This window comes from Leucopleurus acutus (assembly GCF_964270905.1).
Source record: "Leucopleurus acutus genome assembly, chromosome: 19".
NCBI lineage: Eukaryota > Metazoa > Chordata > Mammalia > Artiodactyla > Delphinidae > Leucopleurus > Leucopleurus acutus.
In genome coordinates, this window is record NC_139161.1 from 61,755,140 (window position 1) to 61,773,271 (window position 18,132).

The following is an 18,132-nucleotide window of genomic DNA, read 5'->3' on the forward strand; positions in this document are numbered from 1 at the left end:
GGGTTAGGGTTCGGGCAAGGGTTAGGGTTAGGGGACGGGGACGGTTTAGTATCCAGGTGAGGGTACGACAACGGTTTAGGGGGAGCGTACGTGTGAGGGTGCGAGTTGGTGTGAACGTACGGGTTAGGATTAGGGGACGGGTGAGGGGAAGGCTTCGGGGAAGGGTTAGGGTTAGGGTTCGGTCTAGGGTTAGGGTTAGGAGACGGGGACGGTTTAGAGTCCAGGTGAGGGTACGACAACGGTTTAGGGGTAGCGTACGTGTGAGGGCGCGGGTTAGTGTGAGCGTACGTGTTAGGATTAGGGGACGGGTGAGGGGAAGGCTTCGGGGAAGGGTTAGGGTTAGGGTTCGCGCTAGGGTTACGGTTAGGGGATGGGGACAGTTTAGGGTCCAGGTGAGGGTACGACAACGGTTTAGGGGGAGCGTACGTGTGAGGGCGCGGGTTAGTGTGAGCGTACGGGTTAGGATTAGGGGACGGGTGAGGGGAAGGCTTCGGGGAAGGGTTAGGGTTAGGGTTCGGGCTAGGGTTAGGGTTACGGGACGGGGACGGTTTAGGGTCCAGGTGAGGGTACGACAACGGTTTAGGGGGAGCGTACGTGTGAGGGCGCGGGTTAGTGTGAGCGTACGGGTTAGGATTAAGGGACGGGTGAGGGGAAGGCTTCGGGGAAGGGTTAGGGTTAGGGTTCGGGCTAGGGTTAGGGTTAGGGGACGGGGACGGTTTAGGGTCCAGGTGAGGGTACGACAACGGTTTAGGGGGAGCGTACGTGTGAGGGCGCGGGTTAGTGTGAGCGTACGGGTTAGGATTAGGGGACGGGTGAGGGGAAGGCTTCGGGGAAGGGTTAGGGTTAGGGTTCGGGCTAGGGTTAGGGTTAGCGGACGGGGACGGTTTAGGGTCCAGGTGAGGGTACGACAACTGTTTAGGGGGAGCGTACGTGTGAGGGCGCGGGTTAGTGTGAGCGTACGGTTTAGGATTAGGGGACGGGTGAGGGGAAGGCTTCGGGGAAGGGTTAGGGTTAGGGTTCGGGCTAGGGTTAGGGTTAGGGGACGGGGACGGTTTAGGGTCCAGGTGAGGGTACGACAACGGTTGAGGGGGAGCGTACGTGTGAGGGCGCGGGTTAGTGTGAGCGTACGGGTTAGGATTAGGGGACGGGTGAGGGGAAGGCTTCGGGGAAGTGTTAGTGTTAGGGTTCGGGCTAGGGTTAGGGTTAGGGGACGGGGACGGTTTAGGGTCCAGGTGAGGGTCCGACAACGGTTTAGGGGGAGCGTACGTGTGAGGGCGCGGGTTAGTGTGAGCGTACGGGTTAGGATTAGGGGACGGGTGAGGGGAAGGCTTCAGGGAAGGGTTAGGGTTAGGGTTCGGGCTAGGGTTAGGGTTAGGTGACGGGGACGGTTTAGGGTCCAGGTGAGGGTACGACAACGGTTTAGGGGGAGCGTACGTGTGAGGGCGCGGGTTAGTGTGAGCGTACGGGTTAGGATTAGGGGACGGGTGAGGGGAAGGCTTCGTGGAAGTGTTAGGGTTAGGGTTCGGGCTAGGGTTAGGGTTAGGGGACGGGGACGGTTTAGGGTCCAGGTGAGGGTCCGACAACGGTTTAAGGGGAGCGTACGTGTGAAGGCGCGGGTTAGTGTGAGCGTACAGGTTAGGATTAGGGGACGGGTGAGGGGAAGGCTTCGGGGAAGGGTTAGGGTTAGGGTTCGGGCTAGGGTTAGGGTTAGGGGACGGGGACGGTTTAGGGTCCAGGTGAGGGTACGACAACGGTTTAGGGGGAGCGTACGTGTGAGGGCACGGGTTAGTGAGAGCGTACGGGTTAGGATTAGGGGACGGGTGAGGGGAAGGCTTCGGGGAAGGGTTAGGGTTAGGGTTCGGGCTAGGGTTAGGGTTAGGGGACGGGGACGGTTTAGGGTCCAGGTGAGGGTACGACAACGGTTTAGGGGGAGCGTACGTGTGAGGGCGTGGGTTAGTGTGAGCGTACGGGTTAGGATTAGGGGACGGGTGAGGGGAAGGCTTCGGGGAAGGGTTAGGGTTAGGGTTCGGGCTAGGGTTAGTGTTAGGGTACGGGGACGGTTTAGGGTCCAGGTGAGGGTACGACAACGGTTTACGGGGAGCGTACGTGTGAGGGCGCGGGTTAGTGTGAGCGTACGGGTTAGGATTAGGGGACGGGTGAGGGGAAGGCTTCGGGGAAGGGTTAGGGTTAGGGTTTGGGCTAGGGTTAGGGTTAGGGGACGGGGAAGGTTTAGGGTCCAGGTGAGGGTACGACAACGGTTTAGGGGGAGCGTACGTGTGAGGGCGCGGGTTAGTGTGAGCGTACGGGTTAGGATTAGGGGACGGGTGAGGGGAAGGCTTCGGGGAAGGGTTAGGGTTAGGGTTCGGGCTAGGGTTAGGGTTAGGGGACGGGGACGGTTTAGGGTCCAGGTGAGGGTACGAAAACGGTTTAGGGGGAGAGTACGTGTGAGGGCGCGGGTTAGTGTGATCGTACGGGTTAGGATTAGGAGACGGGTGAGGGGAAGGCTTCGGGGAAGGTTTAGGGTTAGGGTTCGGGCTAGGGTTAGGGTTAGGGGACGGGGACGGTTTAGGGTCCAGGTGAGGGTACGACAACAGTTTAGGGGGAGCGTACGTGTGAGGGTGCGAGTTAGTGTGAACTTACGGGTTAGGATTAGGGGACGGGTGAGGGGAAGGCTTCGGGGAAGGGTTAGGGTTAGGGTTCGGGCTAGGGTTAGGGTTAGGAGACGGGGACGGTTTAGAGTCCAGGTGAGGGTACGACAACGGTTTAGGGGTAGCGTACGTGTGAGGGCGCGGGTTAGTGTGAGCGTACGGGTTAGGATTACGGGACGGGTGAGGGGAAGGCTTCGGGGAAGGGTTAGGGTTAGGGTTCGGGCTAGGGTTAGGGTTACGGGACGGGGACGGTTTAGGGTCCAGGTGAGGGTACGACAACGGTTTAGGGGGAGCGTACGTGTGAGGGTGCGGGTTAGTGTGAGCGTACGGGTTAGGATTAGGGGACGGGTGAGGGGAAGGCTTCGGGGAAGGGTTAGGGTTAGGGTTCGGGCTAGGGTTAGGGTTAGGGGACGGGGATGGTTTAGGGTCCAGGTGAGGGTACGACAACGGTTTAGGGGGAGAGTACGTGTGAGGGCGCGGGTTAGTGTGAGCGTACGGGTTAGGATTAGGGGACGGGTGAGGGGAAGGCTTCGGGGAAGGGTTAGGGTTAGGGTTCGGGCTAGGGTAAGGGTTAGGGGACGGGGACGGTTTAGGGTCCAGGTGAGGGTACGACAACGGTTTAGGGGGAGCGTACGTGTGAGGGCGCGGGTTAGTGTGAGCGTACGGGTTAGGATTAGGGGACGGGTGAGGGGAAGGCTTCGGGGAAGGGTTAGGGTTAGGGTTCGGGCTAGGGTTAGGTTTAGGGGACGGGGACGGTTTAGGGTCCAGGTGAGGGTACGACAACGGTTTAGGGGGAGAGTACGTGTGAGGGCGTGGGTTAGTGTGAGCGTACGGGTTAGGATTAGGGGACGGGTGAGGGGAAGGCTTCGGGGAAGGGTTAGGGTTAGGGTTCGGGCTAGGGTAAGGGTTAGGGGACGGGGACGGTTTAGGGTCCAGGTGAGGGTACGACAACGGTTTAGGGGGAGCGTACGTGTGAGGGCGCGGGTTAGTGTGAGCGTACGGGTTAGGATTAGGGGACGGGTGAGGGGAAGGCTTCGGGGAAGGGTTAGGGTTAGGGTTCGGGCTAGGGTTAGGGTTAGGGGACGGGGACGGTTTAGGGTCCAGGTGAGGGTACGACAACGGTTTAGGGGGAGCGTACGTGTGAGGGCGTGGGTTAGTGTGAGCGTACGGGTTAGGATTAGGGGACGGGTGAGGGGAAGGCTTCGGGGAAGGGTTAGGGTTAGGGTTAGGGTTAGGGGACGGGGACGGTTTAGGGTCCAGGTGAGGGTACGACAACGGTTTAGGGGGAGCGTACGTGTGAGGGCGCGGGTTAGTGTGAGCGTACGGGTTAGGATTAGGGGACGGGTGAGGGGAAGGCTTCGGGGAAGGGTTAGGGTTAGGGTTCGGGCTAGGGTTAGGGTTAGGGGACGGGGACGGTTTAGGGTCCAGGTGAGGGTACGACAACGGTTTAGGGGGAGCGTATGTGTGAGGGCGCGGGTTAGTGTGAGCGTACGGGTTAGGATTAGGGGACGGGTGAGGGGAAAGCTTCGGGGAAGGGTTAGGGTTAGGGTTCGGGCTAGGGTTAGGGTTAGGGGACGGGGACGGTTTAGGGTCCAGGTGAGGGTACGGCAACGGTTTAGGGGGAGCGTACGTGTGAGGGCGCGGGTTAGTGTGAGCATACGGGTTAGGATTAGGGGACGGGTGAGGGGAAGGCTTCGGGGAAGTGTTAGGGTTAGGGTTCGGGCTAGGGTTAGGGTTAGGGGACGGGGACGGTTTAGGGTCCAGGTGAGGGTACGAGAACGGTTTAGGGGGAGCGTACGTGTGAGGGTGCGGGTTAGTGTGAGCGTACGGGTTAGGATTAGGTACGGGTGAGGGGAAGGCTTCGGGGAAGGGTTAGGGTTAGGGTTCGGGCTAGGGTTAGGGTTAGGGGACGGGGACGGTTTAGGGTCCAGGTGAGGGCACGACAACGGTTTAGGCGGAGCATACGTGTGAGGGTGCAGGTGAGTGTGAGCGTACGGGTTACGATTAGGGGATGGGTGAGGGCAAGCTTCGGGGAAGTGTTAGGGTTAGGGTTCGGGCTAGGGTTAGGGTTAGGGGACGGGGACGATTTAGGGTCCAGGTGAGGGTACGACAACGGTTTAGGGGGAGCGTACGTGTTAGGGCGCGGGTTAGTGTGAGCGTACGGTTTAGGATTAGGGGACGGGTGAGGGGAAGGCTTCGGGGAAGGGTTAGGGTTAGGGTTCGGGCTAGGGTTAGGGTTAGGGGAAGGGGACGGTTTAGGGTCCAGGTGAGGGTACGACAACGGTTTAGGGGGAGCGTACGTGTGAGGGCGCGGGTTAGTGTGAGCGTACGGGTTAGGATTAGGGGACGGGTGAGGGGAAAGCTTCGGGGAAGGGTTAGGGTTAGGGTTCGGGCTAGGGTTAGGGTTAGGGGACGGGGACGGTTTAGGGTCCAGGTGAGGGTACGACAACGGTTTAGGGGGAGCGTACGTGTGAGGGCGCGGGTTAGTGTGAGCGTACGGGTTAGGATTAGGGGACGGGTGAGGGGAAGGCTTCAGGGAAGGGGTTAGGGTTAGGGTTCGGGCTAGGGTTAGGGTTAGGTGACGGGGTCGGTTTAGGGTCCAGGTGAGGGTACGACAACGGTTTAGGGGGAGCGTACGTGTGAGGGCACGGGTTAGTGTGAGCGTACGGGTTAGGATTAGGGGACGGGTGAGGGGAAGGCTTCGGGGAAGGGTTAGGGTTAGGGTTCGGGCTAGGGTTAGCGTTAGGGGACGGGGACGGTTTAGGGTCCAGGTGAGGATCCGACAACGGTTTAGGGGGAGCGTACGTGTGAGGGCGCGGGTTAGTGTGAGCGTACGGGTTAGGATTAGGGGACGGGTGAGGGGAAGGCTTCGGGGAAGGGTTAGGGTTAGGGTTCGGGCTAGGGTTAGGATTAGGGGACGGGGACGGTTTAGGGTCCAGGTGAGTGTACGACAACGGTTTAGGAAGAGCTTACATGTGAGAGAATGGGTTAGTGTGAGCGTATGGGTTAGGATTAGGGGACGGGTGAGGGGAAGGCTTCGGGGAAGGGTTAGGGTTAGGTTTTGGGCTAGGGTTAGGGTTAGGGGACGGGGACGGTTTAGGGTCCAGGTGAGGGCACGACAACGGTTTAGGCGGAGCGTACGTGTGAGGGCGCGGGTTAGTGTGAGCGTACGTGTTAGGATTAGGGGACGGGTGAGGGGAAAGCTTCGGGGAAGTGTTAGGGTTAGGGTTCGGGCTAGGGTTAGGTTTAGGTGACGGGGACGGTTTAGGGTCCAGGTGAGGGTACGACAACGGTTTAGGGGGAGCGTACGTGTGAGGGCGAGGGTTAGTGTGAGCGTACGGGTTAGGATTAGGGGACGGGTGAGGGGAAGGCTTCGGGGAAGGGTTAGGGTTAGGGTTCGGGTTAGGGTTAGGGTTAGGGGAAGGGGACGGTTTAGGTTCCAGGTGAGGGTACGACAACGGTTTAGGGGGAGCGTACGTGTGAGGGTGCGAGTTAGTGTGAACTTACGGGTTAGGATTAGGGGACGGGTGAGGGGAAGGCTTCGGGGAAGGGTTAGGGTTAAGGTTCGGGCTAGGGTTAGGGTTAGGAGACGGGGACGGTTTAGAGTCCAGGTGAGGGTACGACAACGGTTTAGGGGTAGCGTACGTGTGAGGGCGCGGGTTAGTGTGAGCGTACGGGTTAGGATTACGGGACGGGTGAGGGGAAGGCTTCGGGGAAGGGTTAGGGTTAGGGTTCGGGCTAGGGTTAGGGTTACGGGACGGGGACGGTTTAGGGTCCAGGTGAGGGTACGACAACGGTTTAGGGGGAGCGTACGTGTGAGGGCGCGGGTTAGTGTGAGCGTACGGGTTAGGATTAGGGGACGGGTGAGGGGAAGGCTTCGGGGAAGGGTTAGGGTTAGGGTTCGGGCTAGGGTTAGGGTTAGGGGACGGGGATGGTTTAGGGTCCAGGTGAGGGTACGACAACGGTTTAGGGGGAGAGTACGTGTGAGGGCGCGGGTTAGTGTGAGCGTACGGGTTAGGATTAGGGGACGGGTGAGGGGAAGGCTTCGGGGAAGGGTTAGGGTTAGGGTTCGGGCTAGGGTAAGGGTTAGGGGACGGGGACGGTTTAGGGTCCAGGTGAGGGTACGACAACGGTTTAGGGGGAGCGTACGTGTGAGGGCGCGGGTTAGTGTGAGCGTACGGGTTAGGATTAGGGGACGGGTGAGGGGAAGGCTTCGGGGAAGGGTTAGGGTTAGGGTTCGGGCTAGGGTTAGGGTTAGGGGACGGGGACGGTTTAGGGTCCAGGTGAGGGTACGACAACGGTTTAGGGGGAGCGTACGTGTGAGGGCGTGGGTTAGTGTGAGCGTACGGGTTAGGATTAGGGGACGGGTGAGGGGAAGGCTTCGGGGAAGGGTTAGGGTTAGGGTTCGGGCTAGGGTAAGGGTTAGGGGACGGGGACGGTTTAGGGTCCAGGTGAGGGTACGACAACGGTTTAGGGGGAGCGTACGTGTGAGGGCGCGGGTTAGTGTGAGCGTACGGGTTAGGATTAGGGGACGGGTGAGGGGAAGGCTTCGGGGAAGGGTTAGGGTTAGGGTTCGGGCTAGGGTTAGGGTTAGGGGACGGGGACGGTTTAGGGTCCAGGTGAGGGTACGACAACGGTTTAGGGGGAGCGTACGTGTGAGGGCGTGGGTTAGTGTGAGCGTACGGGTTAGGATTAGGGGACGGGTGAGGGGAAGGCTTCGGGGAAGGGTTAGGGTTAGGGTTAGGGTTAGGGGACGGGGACGGTTTAGGGTCCAGGTGAGGGTACGACAACGGTTTAGGGGGAGCGTACGTGTGAGGGCGCGGGTTAGTGTGAGCGTACGGGTTAGGATTAGGGGACGGGTGAGGGGAAGGCTTCGGGGAAGGGTTAGGGTTAGGGTTCGGGCTAGGGTTAGGGTTAGGTGACGGGGTCGGTTTAGGGTCCAGATGAGGGTACGACAACGGTTTAGGGGGAGCGTACGTGTGAGGGCACGGGTTAGTGTGAGCGTACGGGTTAGGATTAGGGGACGGGTGAGGGGAAGGCTTCGGGGAAGGGTTAGGGTTAGGGTTCGGGCTAGGGTTAGCGTTAGGGGACGGGGACGGTTTAGGGTCCAGGTGAGGATCCGACAACGGTTTAGGGGGAGCGTACGTGTGAGGGCGCGGGTTAGTGTGAGCGTACGGGTTAGGATTAGGGGACGGGTGAGGGGAAGGCTTCGGGGAAGGGTTAGGGTTAGGGTTCGTGCTAGGGTTAGGATTAGGGGACGGGGACGGTTTAGGGTCCAGGTGAGTGTACGACAACGGTTTAGGAAGAGCTTACATGTGAGAGAATGGGTTAGTGTGAGCGTATGGGTTAGGATTAGGGGACGGGTGAGGGGAAGGCTTCGGGGAAGGGTTAGGGTTAGGTTTTGGGCTAGGGTTAGGGTTAGGGGACGGGGACGGTTTAGGGTCCAGGTGAGGGCACGACAACGGTTTAGGCGGAGCGTACGTGTGAGGGCGCGGGTTAGTGTGAGCGTACGTGTTAGGATTAGGGGACGGGTGAGGGGAAAGCTTCGGGGAAGTGTTAGGGTTACGGTTCGGGCTAGGGTTAGGTTTAGGTGACGGGGACGGTTTAGGGTCCAGGTGAGGGTACGACAACGGTTTAGGGGGAGCGTACGTGTGAGGGCGAGGGTTAGTGTGAGCGTACGGGTTAGGATTAGGGGACGGGTGAGGGGAAGGCTTCGGGGAAGGGTTAGGGTTAGGGTTCGGGTTAGGGTTAGGGTTAGGGGAAGGGGACGGTTTAGGTTCCAGGTGAGGGTACGACAACGGTTTAGGTGGAGCGAACGTGTGAGGGCGCGGGTTAGTGTGAGCGTACGGGTTAGGATTAGGGCACGGGTGAGGGGAAGGCTTCGGGGAAGGGTTAGGGTTAGGGTTCGGGCTAGGGTTAGGGTTAGGGGACGGGGACGCTTTAGGGTCCAGGTGACGGTACGACAACGGTTTAGGGGGAGCGTACGTGTGAGGGCGCGGGTTAGTGTGAGCGTACGGGTTAGGATTAGGGGACGGGTGAGGGGAAGGCTTCGGGGAAGGGTTAGGGTTAGGGTTCGTGCTAGGGATAGGGTTAGGGGACGGGGACGGTTTAGGGTCCAGCTGAGGGTACGACAACGGTTTAGGGGGAGCATACGTGTGAGGGCGCGGGTTAGTGTGAGCGTACGGGTTAGGATTAGGGGACGGGTGAGGGGAAGGCTTCGGGGAAGGGTTAGGGTTAGGGTTCGGGCTAGGGTTAGGGTTCGGGGACGGGGACGGTTTAGGGTCCAGGTGAGGGTACGACAACGGTTTAGGGGGAGCGTACGTGTGAGGGCGCGGGTTAGTGTGAGCGTACGGGTTAGGATTAGGGGACGGGTGAGGGGAAGGCTTTGGGGAAGGGTTAGGGTTAGGGTTCGGGCTAGGGTAAGGGTTAGGGGACGGGGACGGTTTAGGGTCCCGGTGAGGGTCCGACAACGGTTTAGGGGGAGCATACGTGTGAGGGCGCGGGTTAGTGGGAGCGTACGGGTTAGGATTAGGGGACGGGTGAGGGGAAGGCTTCGGGGAAGTGTTAGGGTTAGGGTTGGGGCTAGGGTTAGGGTTAGGGGACGGGGACGGTTTAGGGTCCAGGTGAGGGTACGACAACGGTTTAGGGGGAGCGTACGTGTGAGGGTGCGGGTTAGTGGGAGCGTACGGGTTAGGATTAGGGGACGGGTGAGGGGAAGGCTTCGGGGAAGGGTTAGGGTTTGGGTTCGGGCTAGGGTTAGGGTTAGGGGACGGGGAAGGTTTAGGGTCCAGGTGAGGGTACGACAACGGTTTAAGGGGAGAGTACGTGTGAGGGCGTGGGTTAGTGTGAGCGTACGGGTTAGGATTAGGGGACGGGTGAGGGGAAGGCTTCGGGGAAGGGTTAGGGTTAGGGTTCGGGCTAGGGTTAGGGTTAGGGGACGGGGACGGTTTAGGGTCCAGGTGAGGGTACGAGAACGGTTTAGGGGGAGCGTACGTGTGAGGGCGCGGGTTAGTGTGAGCGTACGGGTTAGGATGAGGGGACGGGTGATGGGAAGGCTTCGTGGCAGGGTTATGGTAAGGGTTCGGGCTAGGGTTAGGCTTAGGGGACGGGGACGGTTTAGGGTCCAGGTGAGGATACGACAACGGTTTAGGGGGAGCGTACGTGTGAGGGCGCGGGTTAGTGTGAGCGTATGGGTTAGGATTAGGGGACGGGTGAGGGGAAGGCTTCGGGGAAGGGTTAGGGTTAGGGTTCGGCCTAGGGTTAGGGTTAGGGGACGGGGACGGTTTAGGGTCCAGGTGAGGGTCCGACAACGGTTTAGGGGGAGCGTATGTGTGAGTGCGCTGGTTAGTGTGAGCGTACGGGTTAGGATTAGGGGACGGGTGAGGGGAAGGCTTCGGGGAAGGGTTAGGGTTAGGGTTCGGGCTAGGGTTAGGGTTAGGGGACGGGGACGGTTTAGGGTCCAGGTGAGGGTACGACAACGGTTTAGGGGGAGCGTACGTGTGAGGGCGCGGGTTAGTGTGAGCGTACGGGTTAGGATTAGGAGACGGGTGAGGGGAAGGCTTCGGGGAAGGGTTAGGGTTAGGGTTCGGGCTAGGGTTAGGGTTAGGGGACGGGGACGGTTTAGGGTCCAGGTGAGGGTACGACAACGGTTTAGGGGGAGCGTACGTGTGAGGGCGCGGGTTAGTGTGAGCGTACGGGTTAGGATTAGGGGACGGGTGAGGGGAAGGCTTCGGGGAAGGGTTAGGTTTAGGGTTCGGGCTAGGGTTAGGGTTAGGGGACGGGAACGGTTTTGGGTCCAGGTGAGGGTCCGACAACGGTTTAGGTGGAGCGTACGTGTGAGGGCGCGGGTTAGTGTGAGCGTACGGGTTAGCATTAGGGGACGGGTGAGAGGAAGGCTTCCGGGAAGGGTTAGGGTTAGGGTTCGGGCTAGGGTTAGGGTTAGGGGATGGGGACGGTTTAGGGTCCAGGTGAGGGTCCGACAACGGTTTAGGGGGAGCGTACGTGTGAGGGCGCGGGTTAGTGTGAGCGTACGGGTTAGGATTAGGGCACGGGTGAGGGGAAGGCTTCGGGGAAGGGTTAGGGTTAGGGTTCGGGCTAGGGTTAGGGTTAGGGAACGGGGACGGTTTAGGGTCCAGGTGAGGGTACAACAACGGTTTAGGGGGAGCATACGTGTGAGGTCGCGGGTTAGTGTGAGCGTACGGGTTAGGATTAGGGGACGGGTGAGGGGAAGGCTTCGGGGAAGGGTTAGGGTTAGGGTTCGGGCTAGGGTTAGGGTTAGGGGACGGGGACGGTTTAGGGTCCAGGTGAGGGTACGACAACGGTTTAGGGGGAGCGTACGTGTGAGGGCGCGGGTTAGTGTGAGCGTACGGGTTAGGATTAGGGGACGCGTGAGGGGAAGGCTTCGGGGAAGGGTTAGGGTTAGGGTTCGGGCTAGGGTTAGGGTTAGGGGACGGGGACGGTTTAGGGTCCAGGTGAGGGTACGACAACGGTTTAGGGGGAGCGTATGTGTGAGGGCACGGGTTAGTGTGAGCGTACGGGTTAGGATTAGGGGACGGGTGAGGGGAAGGCTTCGGGGAAGGGTTAGGGTTAGGGTTCGGGCTAGGGTTAGGGTTAGGGGACGGGGACGGTTTAGGGTCCAGGTGAGGGTACGACAACGGTTTAGGGGGAGCGTATGTGTGAGGGCACGGGTTAGTGTGAGCGTACGGGTTAGGATTAGGGGACGGGTGAGGGGAAGGCTTCGGGGAAGTGTTAGGGTTAGGGTTCGGGCTAGGGTTAGGGTTAGGGGACGGGGACGGTTTAGGGTCCAGGTGAGGGTACGACAACGGTTTAGGGGGAGCGTACGTGTGAGGGCGCGGGTTAGTGGGAGCGTACGGGTTAGGATTAGGGGACGGGTGAGGGGAAGGCTTCGGGGAAGGGTTAGGGTTAGGGTTCGGGCTAGGGTTAGGGTTCGGGGACGGGGACGGTTTAGGGTCCAGGTGAGGGTACGACAATGGTTTAGGGAGAGCGTACGTGTGAGGGCGCGGGTTAGTGTGAGCGTACGTGTTAGGATTAGGGGACGGGTGAGGGGAAAGCTTCGGGGAAGTGTTAGGGTTAGGGATCGGGCTAGGGTTAGGGTTAGGGGACGGGGACGGTTTAGGGTCCAGGTGAGTGTACGACAACGGTTTAGGGGGAGCGTACGTGTGAGGGCGCGGGTTAGTGGGAGCATACGTGTTAGGATTAGGGGACGGGTGAGGGGAAGGCTTCGGGGAAGGGTTAGGGTTAGGGTTCGGTCTAGGGTTAGGGTTAGGGGACGGGGACGGTTTAGGGTCCAGGTGAGGGTACGACAACGGTTTCGGGGAGCGTACGTGTGAGGGCGCGGGTTAGTGTGAGCGTACGTGTTAGGATTAGGGGACGGGTGAGGGGAAGGCTTCGGGGAAGGGTTAGGGTTAGGGTTCGGTCTAGGGTTAGGGTTAGGGGACGGGGACGGTTTAGGGTCCAGGTGAGGGTACGACAACGGTTTAGGGGGAGCGTACGTGTGAGGGCGCGGGTTAGTGTGAGCGTACGGGTTAGGATTAGGGGACGGGTGAGGGGAAGGTTTCGGGGAAGGGTTAGGGTTAGGGTTCGGGCTAGGGTTAGGATTAGGGGACGGGGACGGTTTAGGGTCCAGGTGAGAGTACGACAACGGTTTAGGGGGAGCGTACGTGTGAGGGCGTGGGTTAGTGGGAGCGTACGGGTTAGGATTAGGGGACGGGTGAAGGGAAGGCTTCGGGGAAGGGTTAGGGTTAGGGTTCGGGCTAGTGTTAGGGTTAGGGGACGGGGACGGTTTAGGGTCCAGGTGAGGGTACGACAACGGTTTAGGGGGAGCGTACGTGTGAGGGCGCAGGTTAGTGGGAGTGTACGGGTTAGGATTAGGGGACGGGTGAGGGGAAGGCTTCGGGGAAGGGTTAGGGTTAGGGTTCGGGCTAGGGTTAGGGTTAGGGGACGGGGACGGTTTAGGGTCCAGGTGAGGGTACGACAACGGTTTCGGAGAGCGTACGTGTGAGGGCGCGGGTTAGTGTGAGCGTACGGGTTAGGATTAGGGGACGGGTGAGGGGAAGGCTTCGGGGAAGGGTTAGGGTTAGGGTTCGGGCTAGGGTTAGGGTTAGGGGACGGGGACGGTTTAGGGTCCAGGTGAGGGTACGACAACGGTTTAGGGGGAGCGTACGTGTGAGGGCACGGGTTAGTGTGAGCGTACGGGTTAGGATTATGGGACGGGTGAGGGGAAGGCTTCGGGGAAGGGTTAAGGTTAGGGTTCGGGCTAGGGTTAGTGTTAGGGGACGGGGACGGTGTAGGGTCCAGGTGAGGGTACGACAACGGTTTAGGGGGAGCGTACGTGTGAGGGCGCGGGTTAGTGTGAGCGTACGGGTTAGGATTAGGGGACGCGTGAGGGGAAGGCTTCGGGGAAGGGTTAGGGTTAGGGTTCGGGCTAGGGTTAGGGTTAGGGGACGGGGACGGTTTAGGGTCCAGGTGAGGGTACGACAACGGTTTAGGGGGAGCGTATGTGTGAGGGCACGGGTTAGTGTGAGCGTACGGGTTAGGATTAGGGGACGGGTGAGGGGAAGGCTTCGGGGAAGGGTTAGGGTTAGGGTTCGGGCTAGGGTTAGGGTTAGGGGACGGGGACGGTTTAGGGTCCAGGTGAGGGTACGTCAACGGTTTAGGGGGAGCGTATGTGTGAGGGCACGGGTTAGTGTGAGCGTACGGGTTAGGATTAGGGGACGGGTGAGGGGAAGGCTTCGGGGAAGGGTTAGGGTTAGGGTTCGGGCTAGGGTTAGGGTTAGGGGACGGGGACGGTTTAGGGTCCAGGTGAGGGTACGACAACGGTTTAGGGGGAGCGTACGTGTGAGGGCGCGGGTTAGTGGGAGCGTACGGGTTAGGATTAGGGGACGGGTGAGGGGAAGGCTTCGGGGAAGGGTTAGGGTTAGGGTTCGGGCTAGGGTTAGGGTTCGGGGACGGGGATGGTTTAGGGTCCAGGTGAGGGTACGACAATGGTTTAGGGAGAGCGTACGTGTGAGGGCGCGGGTTAGTGTGAGCGTACGTGTTAGGATTAGGGGACGGGTGAGGGGAAAGCTTCAGGGAAATGTTAGGGTTAGGGTTCGGGCTAGGGTTAGGGTTAGGGGACGGGGACGGTTTAGGGTCCAGGTGAGTGTACGACAACGGTTTAGGGGGAGCGTACGTGTGAGGGCGCGGGTTAGTGGGAGCATACGGGTTAGGATTAGGGGACGGGTGAGGGGAAGGCTTCGGGGAAGGGTTAGGGTTAGGGTTCGGGCTAGGGTTAGGGTTAGGGGACGGGGACGGTTTAGGGTCCAGGTGAGGGTACGACAACGGTTTCGGGGAGCGTACGTGTGAGGGCGCGGGTTAGTGTGAGCGTACGTGTTAGGATTAGGGGACGGGTGAGGGGAAGGCTTCGGGGAAGGGTTAGGGTTAGGGTTCGGTCTAGGGTTAGGGTTAGGGGACGGGGACGGTTTAGGGTCCAGGTGAGGGTACGACAACGGTTTAGGGGGAGCGTACGTGTGAGGGCGCGGGTTAGTGTGAGCGTACGGGTTAGGATTAGGGGACGGGTGAGGGGAAGGCTTCGGGGAAGGGTTAGGGTTAGGGTTCGGGCTAGGGTTAGGATTAGGGGACGGGGACGGTTTAGGGTCCAGGTGAGGGTACGACAACGGTTTAGGGGGAGCGTACGTGTGAGGGCGTGGGTTAGTGGGAGCGTACGGGTTAGGATTAGGGGACGGGTGAAGGGAAGGCTTCGGGGAAGGGTTAGGGTTAGGGTTCGGGCTAGTGTTAGGGTTAGGGGACGGGGACGGTTTAGGGTCCAGGTGAGGGTACGACAACGGTTTAGGGGGAGCGTACGTGTGAGGGCGCGGGTTAGTGGGAGCGTACGGGTTAGGATTAGGGGACGGGTGAGGGGAAGGCTTCGGGGAAGGGTTAGGGTTAGGGTTCAGGCTAGGGTTAGGGTTAGGGGACGGGGACGGTTTAGGGTCCAGGTGAGGGTACGACAACGGTTTCGGAGAGCGTACGTGTGAGGGCGCGGGTTAGTGTGAGCGTACGGGTTAGGATTAGGGGACGGGTGAGGGGAAGGCTTCGGGGAAGGGTTAGGGTTAGGGTTCGGGCTAGGGTTAGGGTTAGGGGACGGGGACGGTTTAGGGTCCAGGTGAGGGTACGACAACGGTTTAGGGGGAGCGTACGTGTGAGGGCACGGGTTAGTGTGAGCGTACGGGTTAGGATTATGGGACGGGTGAGGGGAAGGCTTCGGGGAAGGGTTAAGGTTAGGGTTCGGGCTAGGGTTAGTGTTAGGGGACGGGGACGGTGTAGGGTCCAGGTGAGGGTACGACAACGGTTTAGTGGGAGCGTACGTGTGAGGGCGCGGGTTAGTGTGAGCGTACGGGTTAGGATTAGGGGACGGGTGAGGGGAAGGCTTCGGGGAAGGGTTAGGGTTAGGGTTCGGGCTAGGGTTAGGGTTAGGGGACGGGGACAGTGTAGGGTCCAGGTGAGGGTACGACAACGGTTTAGGGGGAGCGTACGTGTGAGGGTGCGGGTTAGTGTGAGCGTACGGGTTAGGATTAGGGGACGGGTGAGGGGAAGGCTTCGGGGAAGGGTTAGGGTTAGGGTTCGGGCTAGGGTTAGGGTTAGGGGACGGGGACGGTTTAGGGTCCAGGTGAGGGTACGACAACGGTTTAGGGGGAGCGTACGTGTGAGGGCGCGGGTTAGTGTGAGCGTACGGGTTAGGATTAGGGGACGGGTGAGGGGAAGGCTTCGGGGAAGGGTTAGGGTTAGGGTTCGGGCTAGGGTTAGGGTTCGGGGACGGGGACGGTTTAGGGTCCAGGTGAGGGTACGACAATGGTTTAGGGAGAGCGTACGTGTGAGGGCGCGGGTTCGTGTGAGCGTACGTGTTAGGATTAGGGGACGGGTGAGGGGAAAGCTTCGGGGAAGTGTTAGGGTTAGGGTTCGGGCTAGGGTTAGGGTTAGGGGACGGGGACAGTTTAGGGTCCAGGTGAGTGTACGACAACGGTTTAGGGGGAGCGTACGTGTGAGGGCGCGGGTTAGTGGGAGCATACGGGTTAGGATTAGGGGACGGGTGAGGGGAAGGCTTCGGGGAAGGGTTAGGGTTAGGGTTCGGGCTAGGGTTAGGGTTAGGGGACGGGGACGGTTTAGGGTCCAGGTGAGGGTACGACAACGGTTTCGGGGAGCGTACGTGTGAGGGCGCGGGTTAGTGTGAGCGTACGTGTTAGGATTATGGGACGGGTGAGGGGAAGGCTTCGGGGAAGGGTTAGGGTTAGGGTTCGGTCTAGGGTTAGGGTTAGGGGACGGGGACGGTTTAGGGTCCAGGTGAGGGTACGACAACGGTTTAGGGGGAGCGTACGTGTGAGGGCGCGGGTTAGTGTGAGCGTACGGGTTAGGATTAGGGGACGGGTGAGGGGAAGGCTTCGGGGAAGGGTTAGGGTTAGGGTTCGGGCTAGGGTTAGGGTTAGGGGACGGGGACGGTTTAGGGTCCAGGTGAGGGTACGACAACGGTTTAGGGGGAGCGTACGTGTGAGGGCGTGGGTTAGTGGGAGCGTACGGGTTAGGATTAGGGGACGGGTGAGGGGAAGGCTTCGGGGAAGGGTTAGGGTTAGGGTTCGGGCTAGTGTTAGGGTTAGGGGACGGGGACGGTTTAGGGTCCAGGTGAGGGTACGACAACGGTTTAGGGGGAGCGTACGTGTGAGGGCGCGGGTTAGTGTGAGCGTACGTGTTAGGATTAGGGGACGGGTGAGGGGAAAGCTTCGGGGAAGTGTTAGGGTTAGGGTTCGGGCTAGGGTTAGGGTTAGGGGACGGGGACGGTTTAGGGTCCAGGTGAGTGTACGACAATGGTTTAGGGGGAGCGTACGTGTGAGGGCGCGGGTTAGTGTGAGCGTACGGGTTAGGATTAGGGGACGGGTGAGGGGAAGGCTTCGGGGAAGGGTGAGGGGAAGGCTTCGGGGAAGGGTTAGGGTTAGGGTTCGGGCTAGGGTTAGGGTTAGGGGACGGGGACGGTTTAGGGTCCAGGTGAGGGTCCGACAACGGTTTAGGGGGAGCGTACGTGTGAGGGCGCGGGTTAGGGTGAGCGTACGGGTTAGGATTAGGGGACGGGTGAGGGGAAGGCTTCGGGGAAGGGTTAGGGTTAGGGTTCGGGTTAGGGTTAGTGTTAGGGGACGGGGACGGTTTAGGGTCCAGGTGAGGGTACGACAACGGTTTAGGGGGAGCGTACGTGTGAGGGCACGGGTTAGTGTGAGCGTACGGGTTAGGATTAGGGGACGGGTGAGGGGAAGGCTTCGGGGAAGGGTTAGGGTTAGGGTTCGGGCTAGGGTTAGGGTTAGGGGACGGGGACGGTTTAGGGTCCAGGTGAGGGTACGACAACGGTTTAGGGGGAGTGTACGTGTGAGGGCGCGGGTTAGTGTGAGCGTACGTGTTAGGATTAGGGGACGGGTGAGGGGAAAGCTTCGGGGAAGTGTTAGGGTTAGGGTTCGGGCTAGGGTTAGGGTTAGGGGACGGGGACGGTTTAGGGTCCAGGTGAGGGTCCGACAACGGTTTAGTGGGAGCGTACGTGTGAGGGCGCGGGTTAGTGTGAGCGTACGGGTTAGGATTAGGGGACGGGTGAGGGGAAGGCTTCGGGGAAGGGTTAGGGTTAGGGTTCGGGCTAGGGTTAGGGTTCGGGGACGGGGACGGTTTAGGGTCCAGGTGAGGGTACGACAACGGTTTAGGGGGAGCATACGTGTGAGGGCGCGGGTTAGTGTGAGCGTACGTGTTAGGATTAGGGGACGGGTGAGGGGAAAGCTTCGGGGAAGTGTTAGGGTTAGGGTTCGGGCTAGGGTTAGGGTTAGGGGACGGGGACGGTTTAGGGTCCAGGTGAGTGTACGACAATGGTTTAGGGGGAGCGTACGTGTGAGGGCGCTGGTTAGTGTGAGCGTACGGTTTAGGATTAGGGGACGGGTGAGGGGAAGGCTTCGGGGAAGGGTGAGGGGAAGGCTTCGGGGAAGGGTTAGGGTTAGGGTTCGGGCTAGGGTTAGGGTTAGGGGACGGGGACGGTTTAGGGTCCAGGTGAGGGTACGACAACGGTTTAGGGGGAGCGTACGTGTGAGGGCGCGGGTTAGTGTGAGCGTACGGGTTAGGATTAGGGGACGTGTGAGGGGAAGGCTTCGGGGAAGGGTTAGGGTTAGGGTTCGGGCTAGGGTTAGGATTAGGGGACAGGGACGGTTTAGGGTCCAGGTGAGGGTACGACAACGGTTTAGGGGGAGCGTACGTGTGAGGGCGCGGGTTAGTGGGAGCGTACGGGTTAGGATTAGGGGACGGGTGAGGGGAAGGCTTCGGGGAGGGTTAGGGTTAGGGTTCGGGCTAGGGTTAGGGTTAGGGGACGGGGACGGTGTAGGGTCCAGGTGAGGGTACGACAACGGTTTAGGGGGAGCGTACGTGTGAGGGTGCGGGTTAGTGTGAGCGTACGGGTTAGGATTAGGGGACG